At 41.2% G+C, this 27,245-nt stretch overlaps 1 protein-coding gene and 1 long non-coding RNA gene across 7 annotated transcripts in view; both read right to left on the minus strand.

The window, feature by feature from the left end:
* LOC137097154 (uncharacterized) overlaps positions 1–27,245 on the minus strand; it is a 336,194-nt gene that overhangs the window by 177,436 nt on the left and 131,513 nt on the right. The window lies entirely within an intron of this gene.
* MAPK10 (mitogen-activated protein kinase 10) overlaps positions 1–27,245 on the minus strand; it is a 272,191-nt gene that overhangs the window by 177,436 nt on the left and 67,510 nt on the right. For all 6 annotated transcript variants that reach the window (XM_060779279.2, XM_067468579.1, XM_067468577.1 and 3 more), the window contains exon 2: positions 11,423–11,633. The gene's annotated coding sequence lies outside the window, so the exon portion shown is untranslated. The remainder of the gene's footprint in view (positions 1–11,422; positions 11,634–27,245) is intronic.

The following is a 27,245-nucleotide window of genomic DNA, read 5'->3' on the forward strand; positions in this document are numbered from 1 at the left end:
TATACAGAGATGGTCAAGGGAACACTCTTGCCCTGGGATAGCAACCTCTTTTCCTGAGAACTGGAGAAGTGAGGTAGGCAGTGAGATGTGGGAAACCCAGTGGAGACATCATCCTGCATGGTTATTTATTTATTTGATTTATAATCGTACTTTTCCCAAATGGAATTTGAGCAATTCTGCACAAGTGTTCTGTTAAAGTAAAAAAAAAAGACATCTAAGTCACAAGGGCATGTAGATAAACTTTCCAAGTTTTCACCCATGAAATTCAGTCCCTAGAGAATTCTGCCTTTGCATTCTTCCAGTCTCAACAGTCCCATTTAACTATAATTACAAAGCTTTTGTGGTTACTTGTTTAACAAATGCCATCAAAAAACCAGAGGCAATTAAAGTTATGCTCCTAATTATACTGGATTCCAGTTGATTTGGGCTGCATTTCATTTTATTTGGAGCTATTTTATTCCCATTTCACTTTAAAACAAATTCCTCAAGTATATAACAAGGAATAAAATAAGAAAGGTAGGTAAATGGGTGCGTAATTACTGTTTCCACAACAGCTGTAGAGAGAATTGCCAATTCCTCTTTTTAAATTCAGAGAACTGGAACAGACCTGGACAGATTCAGCTGTATATGATATTCACTGTGGAGAGCTTGAACATAAATAGTGTATGTGTACTCCACAAGTATGTTATGCCATCATGAATAATTCACTAGGGAGGTCAGAATTCAACATATGAGATCAGAAGGCTGAACCTCAGCAACGACCAGCTGCAGAACTTCCAAGAATACCAGGAAGCATATAGAGCATATATGTCCTCTTGGATCAGATGCATTATCAAATCGAAAAGGACACAGATTTGCACTTGGGAAAAATCACTGTGATGTAAAGAGAATTACGAAACCTAGAGAGGCTGTGACCAAGTGACATATGCCTACCTGCATAGTCTACCGTCCATGTGCCCACTTTTGGTGGGCAACACCATGCAGGAACTTCTGCTGCCCTCCCATCTTATAGTTCCTTAACTTCAAACTGAACTTAGAGTGAACAACCTTTCACCCGTGTCTGTGTCCATGTGCCTGCAAGTCACCTGTTGACTTGTGGTGACACTATGTGTGTCATAAGGTATTCTTAGACAATGAATACCTATAGGTGGTTGTGCCAGTTCCTTTCTATGAAATATAGCCAACACTATTTCTTTAGTGTCTTCCACCTAAATACTATCCAGTGCTTATCCTGCTTAGCTTCCAAGTTAGTTTCCAAGATATGACTCGTCTAGAATGAACTAAACAATATCTCTCTGTGTGTATGTGCGTTTAACTACACTACATCTGGATTTAGTGGCGCAATGGGTTAAACCATTGTACCAACAGGACTGAAAACGGACAGGTCAGAGGTTCAAATCCGGGGAGAACACAGATGAGCTTCCTTTGTCAGCTCCAGTTCCCCATGCAGGGACATGAGAGAAGTCTCCCTCAAGGATAGTAAATCATCAAACACCCGGGCAAGAGAAGTTGGCGCAACCAGCCTCACCCTCACACTGAAAGGATGGTGAGAGACACGTGTCTGCAGAGAGCTCTCAGCAGCCATGTGTCTCTGCCTTGGCTCTCCTCTCAGCATAGGGATGAGGTGGAGCAATGCATCCTCATACTGAGAGGACAAGGAGAAATGCAGTGGAGCTCTCTCCAGCCACGTGTCTGCCTCGGCTGTCCTCTCAGCATAAGGATGTGGTGGACCACCACGACCTCATTCTGAGAGGACTGGGAAACAGGAGGTTCAGAAGAAAGAGCCCAAAGGGCCACAACCAACCTGAAGGCCTGGCTTTGCCCCTACCTGAGCTATAGACACATAATCAGATGCTTCCCCAATCCTGACCCTTGCTGTCCACCTGCCAGACAATGGCTTTTTTGGAGGGAGCAGCAGGAGCTCAACATAGAGTCTGACAGAGGTAGGCTTACCAGCTTCTGCAGGGATAAAAACAAGCTATGCAGATATGTTGAATTTACACCTACACATGCCATTAAAAGGATGTCAGCCATCATAAGTGTCCTATACTTTGTGTGTGATTAGCTACACATATACATCATGTAAATTGTCATGAGTTCATCAGACAGTGTGCAACTGAAACAAAGGAAGTAAGCAAAATTACTATGGGCACCATAAAACTTATGAGCCATGTGCCCTTTTAGAAGTAGGCCATTCTTGTTTTTTTGTTCTAGTTAAAACTAAAAAAAAAAGTGAGCATGCATCTTCAGCTTTGTTCCTGCTTTCATGAGCTACCCATTTATTTCTTGCTTTACAGTTTAGTGTATTTTCAACAAAGTTATCTTCATATCTCATTCTGAAAGGCCCACGGCAACCTCAGTGTTTGGCTGTCTGCAAAATGTCATCAGCTGTTTCAGTTGAAAGAATAATAGTTATATTTAGTAGGACATTGTGGATTTGAAGGTCATCCAAAGGAATAGGAATCCCTTTCTCTATTCTCAAAATCAAACTAGAGGACCCAGAGGCCTGCCCATATTTTCACAAATTTCATTAGTAAATGTCTAAGACAGGGAACAGTCTATTTAGTAAATAGTATTTACCAAATATTTTGTAAATATATGTAATTAAACTCATTCATCTGTTCACCATAGCTACCCTCTTAATTTTGCATTAAAGTAACAGGTGGACATTTTATTTATTCTGGCAGTTCTGTCATGCCTTTGTTTTATAAAAAAAAATGGCACTAATGATTGGAAAGAATTTCCATCATGAGTATTGTGTAGTTGTTTCTCAGTTTAAAGTACTGGAATGAAATACTGTGCTTCACACTGGTCCTGGATTTACCTGTCCTGATATATCACTATATTGCTTTTATATTATATATTCCTTCACATATATTGCATATTTCTTTATATATGCTATCTATCTATCTATCTATCTATCTATCCATCTATCCATCCATCCATCTATTTTTTTTCAATGGCCAGTTTCTAAAGCTGCAATTGCACTGGGTTTAGGGACCATCTTTCCACCCTTAATCTGTCCAAATGGCCACACTAACACATTTTAGTGCATCCAAAATTACACATAAATTTTGGATTTATATATATATATTCTTTTTTCTATATTTTCTGTGAGGTTTGCAGATTTTATTGAGTTGAAGGACACAACATTGTGGTTTAGACACATTTTAACTAGTCCAGGGCAAAATAAAATATATTGAAAAATCAGGAAATTTTTTTTTTTTAAAACTGGACCTGGGAGCTTTGGGGAACTTCTAAGGACCTCATTACATTATCTTCAGGGATTGTCCTAGGACATTTCCAGGAAGCCCAATGGAGCTCGTGATATGATGCAAGGCTACTTCTGGTGGGGCATCCTACAGGAAGCATCCTGGCAGAATCCTAGAATGCTGCCCATAGGACATGGTAGGTATCCTATGATCTCATTAAATAGAATGAGGAGGAGTTGAGAGGTGACGGTTTTCCCCATGTTATAGGTTTCCCTGCCACCCCATGATTTCACACTGCATGGTGAATCCCTTCACTGTCACCTGGCTTTAGGACCTCAGTGTGATCTGGTTCTTGGAGGTTCTGAGGACTATACTTAGAGGTTGCGAGAACAGCATGCTGGGCATGTGCTGCAATTTTTCTATCCTTATTCTAAAGACATTGTTGGCAGTGACATTTTCTCTATAGCCATTCAGAAGAAGCAATGCCCATGAATATGTCCTGTCAATTATATGTAGACTCCTTGACCAATATATAAGAGGATCATAGGTACATAATACCTTCCAATAATATGGTTTACACCAGAGAGAGGTAAGTCTTTATACTTCAGGTATTATGGACAAAATCTCCCTTAAACCCCATCCACTAGTTAGCGGTTTAGCATCTTAAAACTCTGGCCTGAATACAAAAACTTAGCAATTCAATTCTTGAAATACACATACAAAGACAAGGCTCCTATATCACTAAAAGCATTCAGATCCAGAACCAACCACTTTTGATGGAACATTTGCTGCTTGCATGAAAAGAAATCTTACACTGCTTTTTTGTCATTGAGAAGGAGAGTAAAGTGTCAACGTAATCAGAATCCAACTGTAGGCATGCTCACTCTGGAAGAACATGTGAGCTAACAAAAGATAATTGGTGACTGTTCATTTCTGCAATTCCCTGTTCAAACATCCCAAATGTAGCCCTGACAGTTTACAGTGAAGCAAAGTAATAAATAGCCAGAATCCATACTACGCTCTGTTGAAATGTTGCAACACAATTCTGCATTGCAGCAAATAGGACCTTTCAAAACAAAGCACTTGGGACTTTAAGGGGGAGTGACCATATAATGATAGAAGAAGAGCATGGTAAAACACAGGGCCTTGGGAGAGCTGGTTTTATCAAGCTCAAAAATACAGGGCAGAATCCCCTGGCTAAAACGAAAAGAAGGAATTGAGAAGAGCATAATTGCAAAAAATTCCATAGAAGTTGCAAAATGGGGAAGATCTAAAATAAAGCTAATGTGGCTGCACAGTAAATTCATGGAGGAAGTGACAATAAAAAAGGACATGTATAAAGAATGGAAAGAAGTGGGTTATTGTAGGTTTTTCGGGCTGTATGGCCATGTTCTAGAAGCATTCTCTCCTGGTGTTTCGCCTGCATCTGTGGTAAACATCCTCAGAGGTTGTGAGGAAAACCTCGCAACCTTGAGGATGCTTGCCACAGATGCAGGCGAAACGTCAGGAGAGAATGCTTCTAGAACATGGCCATACAGCCTGAAAAAGCTACAACAACCCAATGATTCCGGCCACGAAAGCTTTAGACAATACAATGGAAAGAAGGCTGAACCACAAAAGGAAGAATGCAGATGTGCAGGGATACTGTAAGGAAAGATAAAGTTCAAAATAAGCAGAGACTGGCTAGGCAAGCAAAGAGCAACAAAAAGGTTGTTTTAAACCCTGCTTTGTGCTGAAGTAATCTGTCAGCTGGAATGACCCGAGTCTTTCAAGCTTTGGATGCTGTGTAGATGGCGACCAGGGCTTGTGCCACGCAACTTCTGGTGCCCATCTACACAGCAGTCTCAGGTTTCTTGGGCTCCTAGAGCCCAAAAAAACCAAGAAAAGGTCCTACCTCCTCCCAAACCCCTTTAAAAGCCTAAATTAAGAAAATAACTTACTCAGCCACCATTCCCCCTTCTCTGGAGCTCTCTTGGTGCATAGAAATGATGCCCCAGGAGAAGAAGAAATCACTCTTGGGTCCCCCCTTCTCCTGGTGCATCATTTCTATGTGACAGGAGAGCTTTGGCAGCAGTTTAATGGTGGCTGGGTAAGTTATTTTTATTTTTAAAGGGTTTTGGGGGTGGGGTGTGAGTTCCAAGATTCTGGAAAAGATTGTTAAGGAAGTGGTCTGCAAACACTTAGAAACAAATGCAGTCATCGCTAATAGTCAACATGGATTTATCAAAAACAAGTCATGCCAGACTAATCTGATCTCTTTCTTCGATAGAGCTACAAGCTGGGTAGATGCGGGGAATGCCGTGGATGTAGCGTACCTGGATTTCAGTAAGGCCTTCGACAAGGTCCCCCATGACCTTCTGGCAAGGAAACTAGTCCAATGTGGACTACGGTGAGGTGGATCTGTAATTGGTTAAGTGGACGAACACAGAGAGTGCTCACTAATGCTTCCTCTTCATCTTGGAAAGAAGTGACGAGCGGAGTGCCGCAGGGTTCCGTCCTGGGCCCGGTCCTGTTCAACATCTTTATTAACGACTTAGATGAAGGGCTAGAAGGCATGATCATCAAGTTTGCAGATGACACCAAATTGGGAGGGATAGCCAATAGTCCAGAGGACAGGAGCAGAATTCAAAACGATCTTGACAGATTAGAGAGATGGGCCAAAGCTAACAAAATGAAGTTCAACAGTGACAAATGCAAGATACTCCACTTTGGCAGAAAAAATGAAATGCAAAGATACAGAATGGGTGACGCCTGGCTCGAGAGCAGTACGTGTGAAAAAGATCTTGGAGTCCTCGTGGACAACAAGTTAAACATGAGCCAACAATGTGATGTGGTGGCAAAAAAAGCCAATGGGATTTTGGCCTGCATCAATAGGAGCATAGTGTCTAGATCTAAGGAAGTAATGCTACCCCTCTATTCTGCTTTGGTTAGACCACATCTGGAATATTGTGTCCAATTCTGGGCACCACAATTCAAGAGAAATATTGACAAGCTGGAATGTGTCCAGAGGGCGACTAAAATGATCAAGGGTCTGGAGAACAAGCCCTATGAGGAGCGGCTTAGGGAACTGGGCATGTTTAGCCTGAAGAAGAGAAGGCTGAGAGGAGATATGATAGCCATGTATAAATATGTGAGAGGAAGCCACAGGGAGGAGGGAGCAAGCTTGTTTTCTGCTTCCTTGGAGACTAGGACGCGGAACAATGGCTTCAAACTACAAGAGAGGAGATTCCATCTGAACATTAGGAAGAACTTCCTGACTGTGAGAGCCATTCAGCAGTGGAACTCTCTGCCCCGGAGTGTGGTGGAGGCTCCTTCTTTGGAAGCTTTTAAGCAGAGGCTGGATGGCCATTTGTCAGGGGTGATTTGAATGCAATATTCCTGCTTCTTGGCAGGGGGTTGGACTGGATGGCCCATGAGGTCTCTTCCAACTCTTTGATTCTATGATTCTATGATTCTGCCTGTCCTCCTGGGAAGGACACCCCCCCCCCCCACCCAGAAAACCACACACTTTCTGGGGCGGGTGCAGACTTTAACCCATGCCCAATTGCGTTTATTACACTGGATTGCTCCTGGGTTAAAGGGCTGTGTGGAACCACCCTCCGTTTATTGTGATTGCAAATGCTATCTATGTCAAGAAAAAAAACTGTGGCAGTTGTTCATTTGCTTTCCCAAACAGCCCTTTAAATTTTGGCCATAGGCTATTGTTTTTCCCTACATGCCAGCTACAGGAAAAGTGATATCTTTTATGGGACTAGAAACTGTTGATGCATAAATAGGCATCATTTCAAATAACACACAATTCTTCAGTCAGGCACTCAATGAAAGCTACGTTTTTCCATCTCATAAGCAATGCACAGACAATGATTTCCTATCTTGCCACAATTCCTATTCTCTCCCTCTCCTCCCCGATAGATATTTTTAGCAGACAACTGTCTGTCTTTACAGTCTGCCCAGCACACAACTGACTGTGAATGATTTCTAAAATGCCTGTCTCCAGGCATATGATGTTTACAGCTGCTAATAATACACCTCAAAAATCTTTACTTATTTCTGAAAAAAATCTGCCTACATAATGAAGATGAGAAGCAAACTATGTTTCCATCTGCTTCTACATTTGTATTACTTAAGTGCAAATATTATTTCATACATTATTAGAATTGGCACTTTTCTCCCAAACACAGTCCCTTGCTTATCCACTGGCATTAATAGGGAAGAATTGTGTATGCTAGCCAACTATTTCTTACTCCCCCAATGATACTCATTTCTGAAGCAAATGATAATGCTGGTGCGAGAAGGAAATTAGGGAATTAGACAAAAGAGGCAGCCTCATTTTGCATAATATTGGATTTTTTTAAAGTATTTTTCCCAACTGTGGATGGAATTTGTGAATTTTGTTGAAAAATGTTTTGGAATTCATGAGATTCCCGTATGTCAACTTGAAGGTACGTATGCATGCAAAATAATGGGTTCTGAATGTAGCTAGTGATAGTTTCCTATTGATCCTCTAACCCTGCTGATTAATGAAACTATTACAATCGAATGCCCCAAAGAATCATAAGGAAATGGGGGAAATGGAGGACAAAAATCAGTAGGGAAGTCAAATCAAATGGTAGTGACATGTCTAGGAAAAGCACATCTTGTTAATACTGTTTGTGCAGGCAGCTAAGCCCCAGAATTGCTACCGATGCAAATAATTAATAAGAAGGTAAGCAAATTAAGAGATCAGAAGGCTTGGCTTTCAGATGTGGAGGAAAATCTCAACATCCTAAGTCAATTAGCTATGAAAGGGTGATAATTATGTGTGTCCTCCATTCTAACCTATGTTCTTTTTTATTTATTTGGTGGTTTGCTGAATTAGTGGAAGGGAACATGTCAGGCAGATCTTGAAATCGAACAGAAATAATCCAGGGCCAGGCTGCATGAAGTGATTTCTACCATTAAATTAATCATTTGAGACCAGCCTTAGGAGGTCTCTTTATTACCATATATCCTAGAAAAGCATGGGCTATGAGGTTGTTACATGCAATATTCAATGCAGTTGCATAGCTATAAAACTCATTTCTGATAGTAATTCCATGCATTTAAGCAACTGTTGAAATGTATTCATTTATTCAGAGTGCGCTACAGGTTTCTGTTGATACATATAGCATTGTAAATTTTAGATGTGCATTATTTTAGAGCAATTTATAAGGACTATTAGTAGTCTTGGGCCCCAAAAGGAGGAACAGGTTAAATGATTTGAAGACAAGTCTCTTTTGCCTTCCCCTTTCCATCTAGTTTTCATGGTTTTAACAGTCTCAATGCATCAATCACATTATATCCACTTTGAGTCTCTTTGTGGAAAGAAAAGGTAGGGTATAAATAATAATAATAATAATAATAATAATAATAATAATAATCTATCTAATTTAAAGTTAAGATTAAAACACGCATGTAAAATTACAGGTAGCAGAATTAATGCATAAGTAATCTACAATACATTACAAAAATACATCAAAATACATAAGATCAAAACTATTCTGAATAATAATTTAGAAACATGCAATAAAAGTATAATTTGCCTTTGGGATCTGCTGGGGGTTGGTTGCAGGCCCCATCGTGGATACCAAAATCCGTGGCTCCTCAAGGCCCATTGTACATAATGGTGTACTAAAATGGCATCCCATATATAAAATGACAAATCCAAGGTTTGCTTATAGAATTCTTTAAAAATATTTTAAAGGCACGGATGGTTGAATCTATGGATGCAGAATCTGTGGATAGTGGGCCATCTGTACACTTTACACTGAATAAAAAGGCTTTTCAATGTAAAACAATCAGTTCCCTAAAAGGCTTCTGGAATAGAAAAAAATCCTGCTGATGAGTCCCAATTATGAGAGAAAAAGTAGGGCAGAAGTAAAATACGTAAAGAAGAATTTTAGTCATTTCTCCATGTGTAATGGGGTCAGGGATGCCATCTTTACTTCACCTTAGGCAGCAAAAGGATTTAGAGTGGCCTTACAGTTGGTCTTGCAACCATATGCACCAAGCATTTTAACCAATTCAGATGTCAAAGCTTGATTGTAAAAAGATGAAACCCAATTGGAGAATCAAATGTCTTGGCTTCCCAATCACACAACCTCTCTAATTGCCTTCCTGGAGTTTCATTTGTCTTGGAAGTTCACAGCTCAAGATACTATGGCTTGTCTAGATGGTTAGGCAATTTCTGGTTGTGCAATAAATAAATATTGACTGATTGACCCACCTGTAACAAAACAAACTAATCTGGAATTCTAGCTATGATCAAGGAATGGATTGGGGAATGGAAACTGCCATGTTTGCAGTTCTCTTGCAATTGCAGTTATCTTGCAATATCTTGGAGTATTATTATTATTATTATTATTTATTTATTTATTTATTTATTTATTTATTTGCTTTATTTCTATACCGCGTTTCTCAACCTATAATAGGTGACTCAATGCGGTTTACACAATATTAATTACCACAACAATAACAATTAAAACACAGCATACCCAATAACAAACACACAACCATTCATACAGTGCCTCGATCGCAACCAAGATCCAGTCTCATATCCTTATACCGTTCCTATGTTCAGTTTACCGTCATTCTGTGTACAATTGCGCTGATTAGCCAAACGCTTGCTCAAAAAGCCAGGTTTTGAGCTTCTTCCTAAATGCCAGCAACGAAGGGGCCTGTCTGATGTCGCTTGGTAGGGCATTCCATAACTGAGGGGCCACCACCGAGAAGGCCCTGTCTCTCGTTCCCGCCAACCGTGCCTGTGACGCAGGCGGAACCGAGAGCAGGGCCTCCCCGGACGATCTTAATGTCCGTGTCGGTTCATAGGAGGAGATGCGTTCGGAGAGGTAGGTGGGGCCGGAACCGTTTAGGGCTTTGTAGGCTAATGCCAGCACCTTGAATTGTGCCCGGTAGGGAATTGGCAGCCAGTGGAGCTGGCTCAACAGAGGAGTGGTATGCTCCCTGAGAGCTGCTCCTGTTAGCAACCTGGCTGCCGAGCGCTGGACCATCTGGAGCTTCCGGGCAGTCTTCAAGGGCAGCCCCACGTAGAGCGCGTTGCAGTAATCTATGCGGGATGTGACCAGAGCGTGGACTACCGTGGCCAAGTCCGACTTCCCGAGGTACGGGCGCAGCTGGCGCACGAGCCGAAGCTGTGCGAATGCTCCCCTGGCCACCGCTGAGACCTGAGGCTCCAGGCTCAGCGATGAATCCAGGGTCACACCCAAGCTGCGAACCTGCGTCTTCAGGGGGAGTGTAACCCCGTCCAACACAGGCTGTAACCCTAATATTATTATTATTATTATTATTATTAAGTTTATACCCACTTTTTCTCTCCATAAGGAGACTCAAAGCAGCTTACATTAAAAGCATTTCAATACAATTTAAAATCTACAAATATACAAACATTTAAACAGAATTAACTCTCATTGGTATTAAAATATTAAGTTAAAATCCATAAAAAAAACATATTCAAAACTAAAAACCACAGCACCCCCGAACTTAAAACCTTCTTCTTTTAAAGCCGGCCTGAATAAAATAAATTAAAAGACCCCTGCTCTAAATCCTTCAGCATTTGTGGTCAATTGGTCTCCAAGGAAGTTGACCACAGATGCTAGAGAACCTAGAGATTCTTAAATGCATCTACACTGTATAGTTAATCCAGCTTGATACTACTTTGCCATGGTTCAATGCTACAGGGTGTGTTGTTTGGTGAGGCATCGGTCCTCTTTAGCAAAGAAGGGCCAAGACTTTGTAAAATTACAACTCCCATGATTACATAGCATTAAGTTATGGCAGTTCAGACTGGCATTTCAAGTGGTACGTTCAGTCTTTGGTGCAGATGTACCTCTAAAGAAGTATTTTTTCAAGTAAATTCAAATTTTTTCCACTTTTGCAAGGATCCTGTACATCTAACCCCCACAAAATTACTGTTCAGAGATGATAATGTTAGGAGAAGCCAGGTCTTGTAAGGGTTACCTGTGGGGCTGCAGCATTTGGAGCCCCCACCCCCAGAGTTTGAATTACAATGACAAGAATCTCTTAGCCAGTGCAAAGTACACAAATCCCCCATCCAAACCCAAACCCAAACCCAAAGAATACTGAAGCACTTGCAATAAGTACTCAATGTGGAATAGGCGTCAATACAAAGCTAGTGAGAGAGACTGTACTGTCCTTTGGTGAAAGAAGCATACCTTTGTGTCTAAAGGCAGGAAAGGGAGATTGAGACCTTTAAAATGCTGATGCTTGGCCACCTATGGGTGGGAAGACTTGAAGCTCTGCAGCTAAACGCCAGCTCCTCCTGCTGCTCTCCCTCCTTAGGTTTTCTTGTCTGCAAAGCCTCCGCTTCATCTGGAGCTCAGAGAAGAGGCAGTACAGCGAGGGTCTGGATCCCCAGTTTCACACCTGCCAGACATTTGAGAAACCAAGAAAGGGTGATTTGAGTTTCTCCACTTGACCATATCAGAATTAAAGCTCTTCCAAAAAGCTATTATACCATTATGGCTATAAATTATTATTAATGACAATTATTCATAAATAATCATTATTCATATTACATCACTCATGCACATTTTATATATTTATTTCCATTGAAAGTCAATGACTTCTATGCCAGCAGAATAGTGAATTCATGCCAGGTTTTATTGTCGATTTTAAAGGAGTTATCCAAGGTCCTGATCCACAAACCCAAATAAGACATTATTTTTAACAGCTGTATTAAAATGTTCACCAAGTACATGTAGTTAAAGCACTGACATTATTTGGGGGTGTCAATTAGTTTTTCTTAGTAACTTCACTCATTGGTGGCCATTTTAGAAATACTCTTGTCATTCATTGGTTTGACACAAGTATAAACAAAATAATTTTAGAAATGTTGCTGCATGGTTTAGCATCAATAGTTAATTGTTTTTAATTTAACAGTTTAACATCAAAATATTAATTCCAACATTTACATTTCAACATTTAGCATAAGTAAGGGAATTCAACAGCTAATTTGGAGAAAAGAAGAAAACTTTGTTGTCGCAATGGCTGAGTAACTGGAAACCAGAAATATGTCTGCTACAAATTAGGGCAATTATTTATTGCCAGTCTTGGCTATATATCAAGCAACTCCTGCTTAAGCAGCTGGGGGGGGGGGGGAGGAAAGAGCCAAGGCTGTTAGAAATTGTGGGAGTTGAAGTCCAAAACACCTGGAGGGCCCAAGTTTGCCCATGCCTGCTATACATACAATACAATACAACACAACATACAGAATTACAGCTCATCAACATCCAATAATTAATAAATATACCTTAGCAATATTACAGTCTAAATTATATGATATAACTATTGACAATGTCAACTGATATTTATGAGTCATTCAGTGTAAAACTTAACATACAAATAGGAAATAAAAATAGAAATAACCATTCTAGTAAAACTAACTAAAACCTGAAGATTTGGTATCTAACTTAAATGAGATTCAAGCTAGTGGAGACAAAAGGCCCTATTCAGAGCCATAAGGTACCAGAAACTAATAATCATAGCCACCTCTAAATGGGTTTCTCCTGATAGGGAAGATAGGAAAGAGATGTTTTTATTCTCAGAATTCTGCAAACAAGTGCATTCTGGACATTGTAGTCTAAATTGAAACCTTTCCAGGCTCTGTCCTGCTGGCTTTTCACACTATGCATACATAGTACTATTGTTCTGCTATCGTAACATCCTATGGAGTGAAGAATCTTGTAGTTCAGTGGTTTCCAACCTTTTTTTTTGACTAGGAACTACTTGACCAGGGACCACTTTGACCAGGGACCACTCTCCAACATTAGTACCACAAGGGTTACAAATCCGTTTGTGGTCAACTTTATATTCAGTTAGGAGTGCTGATTCAGAAAATTGCATTGGATAGACCACACCAGCTCTAGTTTCTGATACGGAACATATGCCATGGTAAGTGACAGGGAAGGAGCAGCAAGCAGTGTGAAAGAAGAGGAAATAAAATAAAATAAAAAAAGAGGAAGGAGGCTTGCGGACCAGATTTAATCCTTGCGGACCACTAGTGGTCTGCAGCTCACAGGTTAAGAACCATTGGTGTAGTTTGGAGAGAGCTTTCTGGCTGATAATATCTAAACTACAGCTCCCAAAATTCTATAGATTGTTTTCACAACAGTTAGAGAAGAATCATAAAACTATATAAAGTAAAAGTAGAATCAAAGTTATGAAGTTGTGAAAAAGCCCTCCCCATGAGACCGGAGTTCACAGAGACAGGCCAGGAACAGAGTTGTTATATGCTGTAAGAATAGCATCCTTCCAGAGCACCCTGGAAAGATAATTCTTCTGCTATTGCCCCAAATCTATTCCAAACCCGAAAGCTTTACAAAAACCTGTACAGCCCTCACATCCACAGGACTGGTACCTTCAATTTCTTTAATCATTTTCTAGATCCTCCAGTGTAATTCTACAGTATACTTCCACCAGAAGCTGGCCAATGCTAAAGAGGTGTTGTCGCTAGATATTTTCCAGGTTCTCCAATGCAACTCTATAGTTAACTTCTGCTGGAACGCTTCATTTCAACAAGGTCCACTATCATCATAGAATCATGGAGTTGGAAGAGATCTCATGGGCCATCCAACCCCCTGCCAAGAAGTAGGAAAATTGCATTCAAAGCACCCCCGACAGATGGCCATCTAGCCTCCGTTTTAAAGGCTCCAAAGAAGGAGCCTCCGCCATACTCCAGGGAAGAGAGTTCCACTGCTGGATAGCTCTCACAGTCAGGAAGTTCTTTCTAATGTTCAGGTGGAATCTCCTTTCCTGCAACATGAAGGCATTGTTCTGGTTCTAGTCTCCAGGGAAGCAGAAAACAAGCTTCCTCCCTCCTCCCTATGACTCCCCCTCACATGTCCTTCATCATGCCTCCTCTCGGCCTTCTCTTCTTGAGGGTAAACATGCCCAGCTCTTTAAGGCGCTCCTCATAGGGCTTGTTCTCCAGACGCTTGATCATTTTAGTTGTCCTCCTCTGGACACATTCCAGCTCATCAATATTTCCCTTCAATTGTGATGCCCAGGTCAGGACTCAATGTAATTCCAGGCATGGTCTGGCCAAGGTAGAATAGAGAGTTAGCATGAATTTCCTGGATCTAGAAACTATGCTCCTATCGATGCAGGCCAAAATTCTATTGGCTTTTTAAGCTGCCGCATCATAATGTTGGCACATGTTTAATTTGTTGTCCATGAGGATTCCAAGATCCTTTCCACACGTACTAATGTTGAGACAGGCATCCCCCATTCTGTATCTTTGCATTTCAAATAGATTCACACCAGTAGTTTCACATTTCAATACTAAGTCTAGGAACATATGTCTCCCAGAAATTAGGGGTCACACTGCACTAAATAAGGAGAAAGATTGACCCCAGACATCTTGAAGCCTAAGGCTAAACAGCAGAGCTAATTCCCACCTATCTAAACCAAAATTTACAGTACCTAAAACCAGCTGAATTACTATGACACATGAGGCAGAAGGTTCTGTAGGCAGAAATTTTCCCCTTTTTGCTGCAGTTATAATCTACCTCTCCTCCTCTGAGTTGTTTTGCCTCTTTATTTCACTTCATTTCACTTAAAGGTTAAACGGAAAGATCTTCCTCCTTCTACAGATTCAGCCACATGTCCCAATGAGACAGAGCCTTTTTAACAACAACAACAACAAAATTCAATATAAAAATAGCAACAATTCAAAAGCAGTGACAAAACAAATTATATATCAAATGAGCAGGCAGCCAAGAGAATTTCAGCTTACTACCTAGGCACAGCAATGTCAAGATGAATAAAGTATTGACTGGGTTGATATTCAACATATACAGTATCACCGTCTTCTCAGACATCCAAATCTTTTTTTCAGTCTACCATCCGGCTTTCTTTGTAAGATACAAACATTCTGGCTGCACTTGAATGTCAAACTGAACCAAGAAACTGGTTTATTAAGCCACTAGCTGTGCCCTGCCACGCGTTGCTGTGGCCTATAGTAAAACTTATCAAAGTTGAGGTAGATATCTGGACTATTATGAAAGAGAGGTCCCTACCTATTCCTTCCCCCTTTTCCTCCCCCTTTCTCTCCTTTCTTCCTTCTCTACCTCTTTCTTTCTTTCCTTCTTTCACTACTTGGTTTCATCCTTCTCTCTTTCCTTCATTCCCTCCCCCTTTCTTCCTTTGCCTTTCTTCCCTCCCTGTTTGCTTCCTTCTTTCACTTTTTATTTCCTTTTATTTCACCACCATCATAACAATAACAATAATGCAATGCATTGCCTCTGGGACCTGACACCTCTCCCATTCCCCCTAAAAGGGTCTCATAGGAACAATAGCATCATCATAATAATAATAGAAATAACAACCGTTACCCGCCAAGTGTTGCTGTGGCCAATCTTCCCTCTTTCTCTCCTTCTTTCCCTCCCTCCCTCCCTCCCTCCTTCCCTCCTTCCTTCCTTCCCATCTTTCCTTCTCCTCTTCTTTCTCTATCTCTTTCCTTCCTTCCCCCTTTTTCTTTCTCTTCTGCTGTCTCTCTTTTCTTTCCTTCCATCTTTCCTTTTCTTTCCTTTTCTTCTTCCTCTAACTTTCCTTCCTTCCCCCTTTTTCTTTACCTCCCTTTCTCTTTCTTCCTTCTTCCCTTCCTTCCTGTCTTTCCTAGATTTTGACAGGGCGGGAAGGGGCGGGGTGGGGTTTGGAGGTGGCGTGAAGTAAAAGGAGGTAAGATTGGGGCAGGGGAGTGATGGAGCGTGGGGTTGCGTGTGTGTGTGCGTCAGCGGGGGGGAGTGATGGAGCGTGGGGTTGTGTGTGTGTGTGCGGCGCCAGGGGGGGTTGCGTGTGTGTGTGCGGCGGCGGGGGGAGTGGGGTTGCGTGTGTGTGCGGCGGTGGGGGGAGTGATGGAGCGTGGGGTTGCGTGTGTGTGTGTGGCAGTGGGGGGAGTGGGGTTGCATGTGTGTATGCGGCGGCGGGGGGAGTGATGGAGCGTGGGATTGCGTGTGTGTGTGCGGCAGGGTGTGTGTGTGTGTGGGAAGCGGCACGGCGGGGCTTGGAGTGGGCATGGTTTCCGCAGAGGGAACGTTGGCCGGAAGGCCATGTGCGCGCGCCAGGGAACTTGCGGCTGGGCGCCAATGCGCATGCTCAGTTGTTTTGCCGTTTTGTGAGTGTGTTGTTGTGTTGTTTTTCATTTTGAGTAGATATGTTTGTACCTTGTGGGTTGTGTTATGGGCATGGGAATTTTGGTTAAGTTTCGTTGGGGTTTTTTTTAGTTTTGTTCTTTTGCCGTTTTGTGTGTTGCTGTGTTGTTTTTCATTTTGAGTAGATATGTTTGTACCTTGTGGGTTGTGTTATGGGCACGGGGATTTTAGTTAAATTTCGTTGGGGGATTTTTGAGTTTTGTTGTTTTGCCGTTTTGTGAGTGTGTTGTTGTGTTGTTTTTCATTTTGAGTAGATATGTTTGTACCTTGTGGGTTGTGTTATGGGCACGGGGATTTTGGTTAAATTTCGTTGCGGGATTTTTGAGTTTTGTTGTTTTGCCGTTTTGTGAGTGTGTTGTTGTGTTGTTTTTCATTTTGAGTAGATATGTTTGTACCTTGTGGGTTGTGTTATGGGCACGGGGATTTTAGTTAAGTTTCGTTGGGGGATTTTTGAGTTTTGTTGTTTTGCCATTTTGTGAGTGTGTTGTTGTGTTGTTTTTCATTTTGAGTAGGTATGTTTGTACCTTGTGGGTTGTGTTATGGGCACGGGGATTTTGGTTAAGTTTCGTTGGGGGATTTTTTGAATTTTGTTGTTTTGCCGTTTTGTGAGTGTGTTGTTGTGTTGTTTTTCATTTTGAGTAGATATGTTTGTACCTTGTGGGTTGTGTTATGGGCATGGGAATTTTGGTTAAGTTTCGTTGGGGGGTTTTTGAGTTTTGTTTCCTCGTTGGATGCCCCTAACAAATTTATATATATAGATGATGTAAACAAGCGGCATTTGGTTCAAGCAACCTGGTCATTCCTGAATTCTTCCTCACTTCACAGAAAGATTGTTTTTCTGTGTTAGGGGCTACTTGAGAAATTGCAAGTTGCTTCTGGTGTGAGAGAATTGGCCATCTGCAAGGATGTTGCAAAGGAGCTGCCCAGATGTTTTCCCATCCTGTGGGAGGCTTCTCCCATGTCCCCGCATGAGAAGCTAGAGCCAACAAATGGGAGCTCACCCCGCTCCCTGGATTCGAACCACTGACCTTTTGGTCAGTAGTCCTGCCAGCACAAGGGTTTAACCCATTGCTCCACTGGCAGCTACATAGCAAGATGATTGTATAGAATTGAGCCATGGCTACTAAAGTAGTGTCAAACTGCATTAATTCTACAATGTAGATGCACCCCTAGATTCAAAGACACGTGGAACATCTCATATGATTTGGTATTTTGATTATGAGTAAAATACAAATACATGTTCACTAGCTGTTGGTTATTTCTAGCCTCCATCCATGTCTTTATAAATGCTTAAGAACAGCACTGGACAGTCTCCCTAACTCTGCATTAGGCAAAATTCATTTTGGCAAGGAAAAGGCTTAATTAAATTTATTCTATATACTGGCCAAAATTGAATTGGATGAAATCAGAAAACATCCTGTACTGAAAACAGAGCAAACTCTTAAAGACATCCCAAATTGCATTGCTATCCAAAGCATTAGGTGACTTTCCTCAATATTTTTCTGTGGAGGGAACAGGGGAGGATGCACATATATTCCTTGGCATATTTATTTTCTTATGCAGTTGATTTACTTTGTTTGATAACTTATTTAGAAATTGCAAAGTGGTCCTCCTCACCCTACTCTCCACAGTCATAGTCCAATGTTCAGACTAATATGTTATCCTGGCTCTCTTAGGCTGGGTCTACACTGCCATATATTCCAGATCATGAAAGCAAATAATCCTCATTAACTGCTTTGAACTGGAGTATAGGAGTCTACACTGCCATATAATCCAGTTCAAAGTGGATAATCTGGATTTTATATGGCAATGTAGACAAACAAATGTAGATTTGTTTATACTATACACAATATATCTCTGGTGCAGCACACCATTTCAGTGATAGCTACTGTTAAAAAAGATCCCATTGATTACATAACAACTTTTTTTTATTACAGATTAAGAGAACATAGAAGCAAAATGCAAAAAGGTGTGCTAATCTCTCAGAAACATGTGTACATTTCTTGCAAAAATCCAATGAGCCTTCTGAGTCATATTAACAAAGGATTCCCCCAGGCAAGAAGCAGCCAGGCATTGAAGCTGCAAGTCCATTCAATGCTAATCAAGATGACCAATTGCAATATTTATTTATTTATTTATTTTGGAGTTCTTTTACCCCGCCCTTCTCACCCCGAAGGAGACTCAGGGCGGCTTACAAAATCAAAGGCACAATTTGATGCCTACATCACAGAACAATCAACAAAAATTACATCAATTCACAGGTTATAAACAGTAACAACGATTCAAGTATTATACCCATAAAATCAATAAAATCAATAAAACAATACAAACCCAATACCTCCTCCTACATGGTCAGCGTTCGCTAACTCATAGTTCCAATTTTCGTTCCACTTCATCAGTCCTGTTGGTCTTATTCGCCTGAATGTTTTATTTAATTGCCAGAGTGCCCAAAGGCCTGGTCCCAGAGCCACGTTTTCACCCTCCTCCTGAAGGAGAGGAGGGATGATGATGTCCTGTAGGCCTGGGTAACAACGGAAAAATTTGTTTCTAAAATCGATTTGTATTTGGGGGTTTTTTTTGTTTCGATATTTAAAATAATTACAAAATTTTCCTTTTAAAAAGTTCGATATTTACGAAATTTCGTAAATGGTAAAAAATTAACGAATCGATTTCCGAACCAATAACGAATCGATTCGTTAATGGCGGACGCAACCGCGAAATACGCTAAAAAACCTCCAAAAACTTCTGAAGCTTCCCTCTCCCTCTGTTGTTGACTGTTGGTGTGATATTATAATTTTTTTTCACTAATTAAACCATAAAACTGGCCCAGACATGCAGAAATAATAACGAAACGACCTCAAAACAATAACGAAACGAATACAATAACGAAATACGAAGCATTTACAAAACGTGTTTAAAAATTCGTTTTTTTTAATAATTGCTCCAGAATGGTTCGTTATCGTTTTGTAATTGGAAAAATTAACGAATTATTAACGAATTACGAATTAACGAAACGAAACCGCCCAGGCCTAATGTCCTGATTTCCCCCGGGAGTGAGTTCCACAGGTGAGGGGCCACCACTGAGAAAGCCCTGCTCCTCGTCCCCACCAGCCACACTTGTGACAGTGGTGGGGTCAAGGGCAGGGCCTCCCCAGATGATCTCAAACTCCGAGGTGGGACGTTCACACCTGCCTCCAACAGACAAGAGTTCCTTGTCCCACCCTGGACATTATTCCACAGATATATAAACCTCACTTGCCTAGTTTCTAACAGACCTCACAACCTCTGAGGATGCCTGCCATAGATGTGGGCGAAACGTCAGGAGAGAATGCTTTTGGAACATGGCCATACAGCCCAGAAAACTCACAACAAATTGTTATTTTATTATAGTATTTTATCATCGCTGCCTGATTGTTCACAATGTACAGCAAATAAAAATTACTAGAACAAATATAAACACTCTTTAAAAACAGCTCAAAACAACTCATAGTTTTGTTTTGTTTTTGAAAAAACACACAATTAGGGTGAACAGAGAAGTTATTCTAATTGTAAGAGCAAAGGCTGTGAACCAGAAGTTTTGGCTGTCTGCTGGAATCTCAAAAGGGTTGGGCTTTGACTTTGATCTGATTATTCATGGAATTGATTAAAAATGTTCTCTAGTTCCTCCAGGAAAGCTAACATGCATGGAAGACCTAAAGAAAGATATGAGAGTTGTCACACTAGAGCTTTAAGAATAGGTAAAGAGTAGCCCATCTGAAATCCTGTGGCTGCCTCCTGCAGAACCTAGGATTTTTAGTTTAGGGGAAGGGCCTTATTAATCAGAAAAAAATTATTAAAATATGCAAGCCCCCAGTGGCACAGCAGGTTAAACCACTGAGCTGCTGAACTTGCTGACCAAAAGGTTGATGGTTTGAATCCAGGGAACAGAGTGAGCTACCCCTTCTGCCAACCTAGCAGTTTAAAAACATGCAAATGTTAGTAGATCAATATTTATTTCCTATATTTATACCCCGCCCTTCTCCCCCTGAAAGGGGACTCAGGGCAGCGAATAGGTACCAATCCGATGGGAGGGTAACTGCACTCCATGCAGTCATGACAGCCACATTACCTAGGAGGCATCTATGGACAATGCTGGCTCTTCGGCTTGGAAATTGAGATGGGCACCACCCCCCCCCCTCCAGAGTCAGACACAACTAGACTTAATGTCAGGTGAAAACCTTTACCTTTACTACAAGCAGGACTACTGGGCTGCTGTCTATTTTTCATAGTTTTTTGGCAAAATACCTGCCAGCTCATTGCATATCCACTGCCATTCTGGGGATGCTTAATTCAAATCCTCATTTTCTTTCCATGCACAAGTCTTCCCAAGACGATTCATCCAATTCAAGGGCAGACAAGTGACAAGTCCCAAAGCAAGCTATGTCTCGCCTTTGCTGCCTGGAGAGAGTTTCATTCAGGCACTCAGGTGCTCTGAAGACTTGGTACAAAGGCACAAAGAAATAAAATGATGAAGCCATTGAGGCTGGGAAGTCTAAAAGCTCAAGTTGGAGAGAGGGGGGGTTAAAAGATTTGTTGAGCCCAGGGGTAGATGGAGTGGGCAAGAATACTGCTTCCTCCAAAAAAGAAAGCTCAGCAAAAATTAGACTTCTCTTTAGCATAAAAATTATTCTGCAGAGAATGAAGAGTGATGCAATTCCTATGACCTGTTTTTACAACAAGTAAAAAATTCCAAATGACTACTGTAGAATAACCAGGGAAGACAGCGCAAAGGTGTGTGTTCCATTCCAGTTGGTTGTTGTGAAGAAGTCTTTATCTCACCGAATGGGATTACCAAAAATGTAAAGATGTATCAATGCCACCAATAAAATGTAAAGACGTTCCTAGACTGCTATTAAATTAAACTGCCACCAATATGTTTAGAGACGCTGGTCTTAAAGTCTCTATATTTCCCTATTTGCGTTGTGAGGTAACTTTGGTAGAGTGGATTGCACCGAACATAAAATCAATGGAGGAGGCAGGTTTAAAATAACAAAGAGAACAAGTTTATTATTAACAAAGCGTAATTGTTGCAATATTGAGATGTTGAACTTGGCACATGCTTGATGGTTACAATATGGTTTGGCTGAGATACATTCAGGCTTCTGATGTTACAATCTCATAAACTCCTTCTTCAGTGAAGTGCTTTATTATTTCAGTGTTCCCTATTGTGAATATTCACACTGTTTGTCCTATACCGGATCAAACCACTGATCTCCAGTCTTCCACTACTGGCGATCCTAAAACCCCCTCTGTTAGATTCTTTTTAACTCAAGCAATCTAACGAGGTTTCCCTTCAGCTCCCTTGCTGAAGAAATATTCACAAATACTAAGAACTAACTGAATTTACACCGCTTCACACCACAGAGCCCTAACTGACTCTGCCCTCTTCTCAGGGTCTCATCCTCCTGACAGAACTACTTTTCCAGAGTCCTATCTGACTCTGCTCCTCCTCTCAGGGTCTCATCCTCCTGACTGAAAATTAACTGTCACTTTCAAACCTTTTTCTCCTTAAGCTCTGCCCACCTCCTCTTCTTGCCTTGTCACCATGGCAACCTATCTCTCACAGCTAGGACATGGCAACCAATGTAAAACATAAATACAGTTTAAACACAGTATAAATAACACTTTATAATAAACATATCTCTACAGTTGTGTTGGATTTCTCAGTGGTTTCCAATACCATCAAACAGTCTGTTTCTCTAAAATGGAACTTGAGGGCACTGTTATACAATAGTTTCAGACCCTGACAGCTTCAGAAGGTAATGTCAGGGAACTCCATTGGCTTGTGGGGTCCTTATTTCAAATATTTGTACCCTTCAGGGCTTGGTGCTACCCCCCCCCCCCCCAATGCTGTTTAATTTCCAGCTTATCTATCCGAATGCATCTCTTCCTACAAACCCTCCAGGAATTTGAGATCGTCCGAGGAGGCCCTGCTCTCGATCCCGCCTGCTTCGCAAGCACGTCTGGCGGGGATGAGAGACAGGGCCTTCTCTATGGTGGCCCCTCAGCTGTGGAACTCCCTGCTTAGGGGATATTAGATTAGCCCCCTCCTCCCTGACCTTTCAGAAAAGAGAAAAAACTTGGTTCTTCGAGCAAGCATTTGGAACCTCCGAATAAATAAACAAACTTGAATTGGAAAATGACCCAGGAATGGCCCAAGACAATGGAACGGATAAGGACTTGAATGAGAGGATATAGTTTTTAGTTTTTAATATTGTTATTATGCACTGTCTTATGTCTAATTCCACTATAATGGTTCTTTTTGTTTATCAATGTATGTATTTTTATGGCATCGAATTGTGCCAATTGTGTACAATTGAGTCGCCTTCCGGCTGATATGAGCGGGGTAGAAATAATGCAAATAGATAATAAATAAATATATTAAACCATTGGGGGCTCTTCCACACAGCCATATAACTCAGAATATCAAGGCAGAATAACCCAAAATATCTGCTTTAAACTGGAATATCTGAGTCAACACTACCATAGATCCCAGTTCAAAGCAGATAATGTGGGATTTTATTCAGCTGTGCAGAAGGGGCCTGGGAGAAGACACCCAGAAATTTTGGGGTTTAAGGGTCACCAGTATGCAAATAGCATCGAAGCCACACTGTCTTTCCTATCTAATTACAAGACAGCTATTTATGTTCTAAATCATTGTATGCTTTCATTAATGGATTGGATTAGAACAAATTGAAACTTAATCCAGACAAGCTCCTGGTCAGTCATAAACCAGAACAGGGATTCCATGTGAGATGAATAAAGCTTAACTCACTCAATATCTCAGGTTGGCTGCTTGGGCGTACTAGTGGACTCAGATCTGAGTCTTGATGCTCAAGTTTCAGTGGTGGCTAAAGTATGGGTTATGACATTTAAAGTTATATATGGCTTGGGTCCAGACCATATTTTTCTAGATGAGCTATCCTGAGTTTTAAGCACTCCAGCAAGGGTTTTCCCTCAGACTCACCATAATCACAAGCACATTTGGTGAAGACACTGGAGAAAGCCTTCTCAAGCTCCCAGGCTAATCCTTCCATAGGAAGTCTTTATCCCTACTTTCTTTCCACCAACAAGCTAAAATCTTTTTTTTTTTACTTAGATAGACCTTTGACTGATTTTTATTCATATTTGTTGTTGTTGTTTATTTGTTCAGTTACTTCCAACTCTTCGTGACCTCATGGACCAACTCACACCAAAGCTCCCTCTCAGCCGTGGCTACCCCCAGCTCCTTCAAGGTCAAGCCAGTCACTTCAAGGATACCATCCATCCATCCATCTTGCCCTTGGTCAGCCCTTCTTTCTTTTTCCTTCCACTTTTTCCAACATAACTGTCTTCTCTAAGCTTTCCTGTCTTCTCATGATGTGGCCAAAGTACTTCATCTTTGCCTCTAATATCCTTCCCTCCAGTGAACAGTCAGGCATTATTTCCTGGAGTAATGGACTGGTTGGATCTTCTTGTTGTCCAAGGCACTCTCAGAATTTTCCTCCAACACCACAATTCAAAAGGGCCTGTCTTCCTTCGCTCAGCCTTCCTTATGGTCCAGCTCTCACATCCATTGGTTACTATGGAGAATACTAGTGCTTTGACTATGTGGACCTTCATTGCCAGTGTGATGCCTCTACTCTTCACTATTTATTGAGATTGGTCATTGCTCTCCTTCCAAGAAGTAAACATCTTCTGATTTCCTGGCTGCAGTCTGCGTCTGCAGAAATACAAAGTCTGTCACTGTCTCCACGTTTTCTCCCTCTATTTGCCAGTTCTCAATCAGCCTGGTTATCATAATTTTGGGGATTTTTTATGTTTAACTGCAACCCAACTTTTGCACTTTCTTCTTTCACCTTGCTTATCCTTGCCCGGAGATCATATTTAGTCTGACATGTCTACCTTGACTTTCCCATCTTTGGTGTCTCTTCATGGTTTCGCTCATGGCATGATCGAGGCACTCAAGCTCCAGCACCACGACAAGGCAATGATCCCTTGCTGAAGTTTATTCACATCTCACCACACTAAAACAGTGGATGTGGCTCTTAATGAGACATGCTGCATTATTACGGGGTTTCTGCGCCCTACACCAGTGGAGAAATTACACTGTTTAGCCAGTATTGCACCACCTGACATCCGCCGGGAAGTAGCAACCAATAGTGAAAGGACCAAGGCAGTGACATCTCCAGCTCATCCCCTGTTTGGGTATCAGCCAGCACGTCAATGACTTAAATCTAGAAATAGTTTTCTGAGATCTACAGAGAAACACCTCAGCAAGCAAGAGTCCAAAAGTGGCAGGCTCAAACCCAGAACCTCAATCAATGGCTAATACCAAATGAGAGACTCCCCCCTGGGCAAACAGAAAACTGGGCGACTTGGAAGGCGATGAACAGATGCGCTCTGGTACCACAAGATGCAGAGCCAACCTTAAGAAATGGGGCTACAAAGTAGAATCCACAAAATGTGAGTGTGGAGAAGAGCAAACTACAGACCTTCTGCTGCAATGCAACCTGAGCCCTGCTTCATGCACAATGGAGGACCTTCTTATAGTAACACCAGAAACACTCCAAGTGGCCAGCTACTGGTCAAAAGACATTGAATCAACTACCAAACCTGCAAACTTTGTGGTTTGTTTGTTTGTTTGTTTGTTAAAAATGCAATACAACTGTTTGGTTTGGTCCTGACATGATAAATAAATAAATAATTCACATTCAGTATTTATTCATATACTAGAACAACATTTACAACTCCTGATTCCCCATGGAAATATACTAGATAACCCTGGGTTTCTCAGTCCCAGAAAACCCTGTGACTGGGTTGTCATAAATCCTATCACCATTAGTAGGAAATCACTTGAAGCCAAACAACAACAATGAGATGGTAATGGAGAAGAATACCAGGTGCTGCATAGGCTATATTTCAGAAGAAGGAACTGACAAAATATTTCTGGATATTTCTTGCCTTAAAAAAAACCCCTATGAAATACATGTAGTTGCCATAGATCCACAGGCAACTTGAAGGCACACACACACACCAACTGGACAAGGCACTCCCCCAGCTATCAGGATAGTTCAGGAACCAAAAGGCTTGAAGCTTTATTAGAAAATATGGTAAAAGAAGATCAGATGTCCTGTGATGTGATAGACCCCTCTGCATACATCAGGAGTTATGCCAGTGCTGTACCATATAAACCATGGGATGCATGCTGTAGCTTGTAGCTCTAGTGGCCTATAATATAAATCTAGTGAACAGAGCTGTAGATACTCAGTTCTAACTCTGGCACTGCCTGACTGTCTGAAACAAGAGATAATGATTGTGTGCAGACAGAGTAAGGTTGTCCCTGCACAAGGTCAACGAACATGGGAGAGACAGGGATGGTGAGTTTTGCCTTGCGGGTAATGAACCAGACATTGATTCTCTTGTGGGACGAACCGAAGATCACATCACTGATAGGTACCGTACTGTATTAAAGAAATGTGATTTCCCTCCCTTAGCCCCCAATCTTTCAATACTTGAATGAAAGCAAAGCCACCCGAGTTTTTGCTGCAGTAAAATAAAGAAATCCATTCAGTCTTTGTTACGAAACTCCTTTCATGTTAGGAATGTCACTAGTGACAAGGAAAAAAACCACACTTATTTTTATTTTTCTTCTCCTAGCAAAACTACACAAAGGATTATCCCCCCCCCCCCCCAATAAAAAAAACACAAAGCAACAAGGGAAGGAAAGATAGGGTGCTGGGACAAAAATAGATTCAGTAACACAATAAGTGGGTAATAAAAGCCTAACAACAATGCACTCAAGATAAGGTGTGCTTGTGATTCTGTTATGCCACCCACAGTCAGATTTTACAATGGCTCCCAATTTATTTGCTGTTATTGCTCATTCAAAATAGAAAATGGAGGAGAAAAAAAAAACTAAAAACAGGTATTATAAGGAGCCAAACAAAAGCATAAGCAAGATTAGGTATTCAGGATGCTTTGTTTTTATGTTGCACACAGACATCCTGGAATAGACTGAACTAAGTCAATAGAATTGATATGACACAACGCTGTTGGGAAAAAAGAACCAATTTAGGTTTACCAGATTATAATCTGGAGAACGTTTATGTGGTATCAAAATCTGACATGATAGAAAATGCAGGTGAAAACTCTCCACAACTTTTTCTTTTCCAGTCATGTCATTCTGTTTCCTCAACTATCAAATCTCTTTATAGAAAACGGGTTGATGTTCCCATTATCACAGGAAGGGGAGGAACCGAGAAATGGGGGAAGAGACAGGTATGAATTTCTACAGCGACCACTTCTTGGGGAAATTGAATGAAGCAGACTGACATGAGATCCAGGACAAATGGAAGAGATATCTGCTTCATACAATTCATCAGTTTATTGAGAGAGAAACCATTAAATGTTCAATTCACTTTCTTTAATACTTTTTATGGAACCCCCAGTGATGCAATGGGTTAAACCCTTGTGCCAGCAGGATTGCAGTTCAAATTTGGGGAGTGGGGTGAGCTCCTGTCTGTCAGCTCCAGCTTCTCATGTGGGGACATGACAGAAGCCTCCCAGAAGAGGGTAAAACATCTGGGTGTCCCTGGGCAATGTCCTTGCAGATAGGCAATTCTCTCACACTTGAAGCGACTTGCAGTTTCTCAAGTCATTCCTGACATGAAAAAAATTGTTATTGCTATGATGTTCTATGCGTTTGGGTTGATTCTGATTTATGACAATCTGCTCATAGGCTTTCTCCAATAAGGCATATTTAAGGAAGGTTCAATTATTACCTTCCTTTCATAGAATCATAGAA

This window comes from Anolis sagrei, chromosome 5 (assembly GCF_037176765.1).
Source record: "Anolis sagrei isolate rAnoSag1 chromosome 5, rAnoSag1.mat, whole genome shotgun sequence".
Taxonomy (NCBI): Eukaryota; Metazoa; Chordata; class Lepidosauria; order Squamata; family Dactyloidae; genus Anolis; species Anolis sagrei.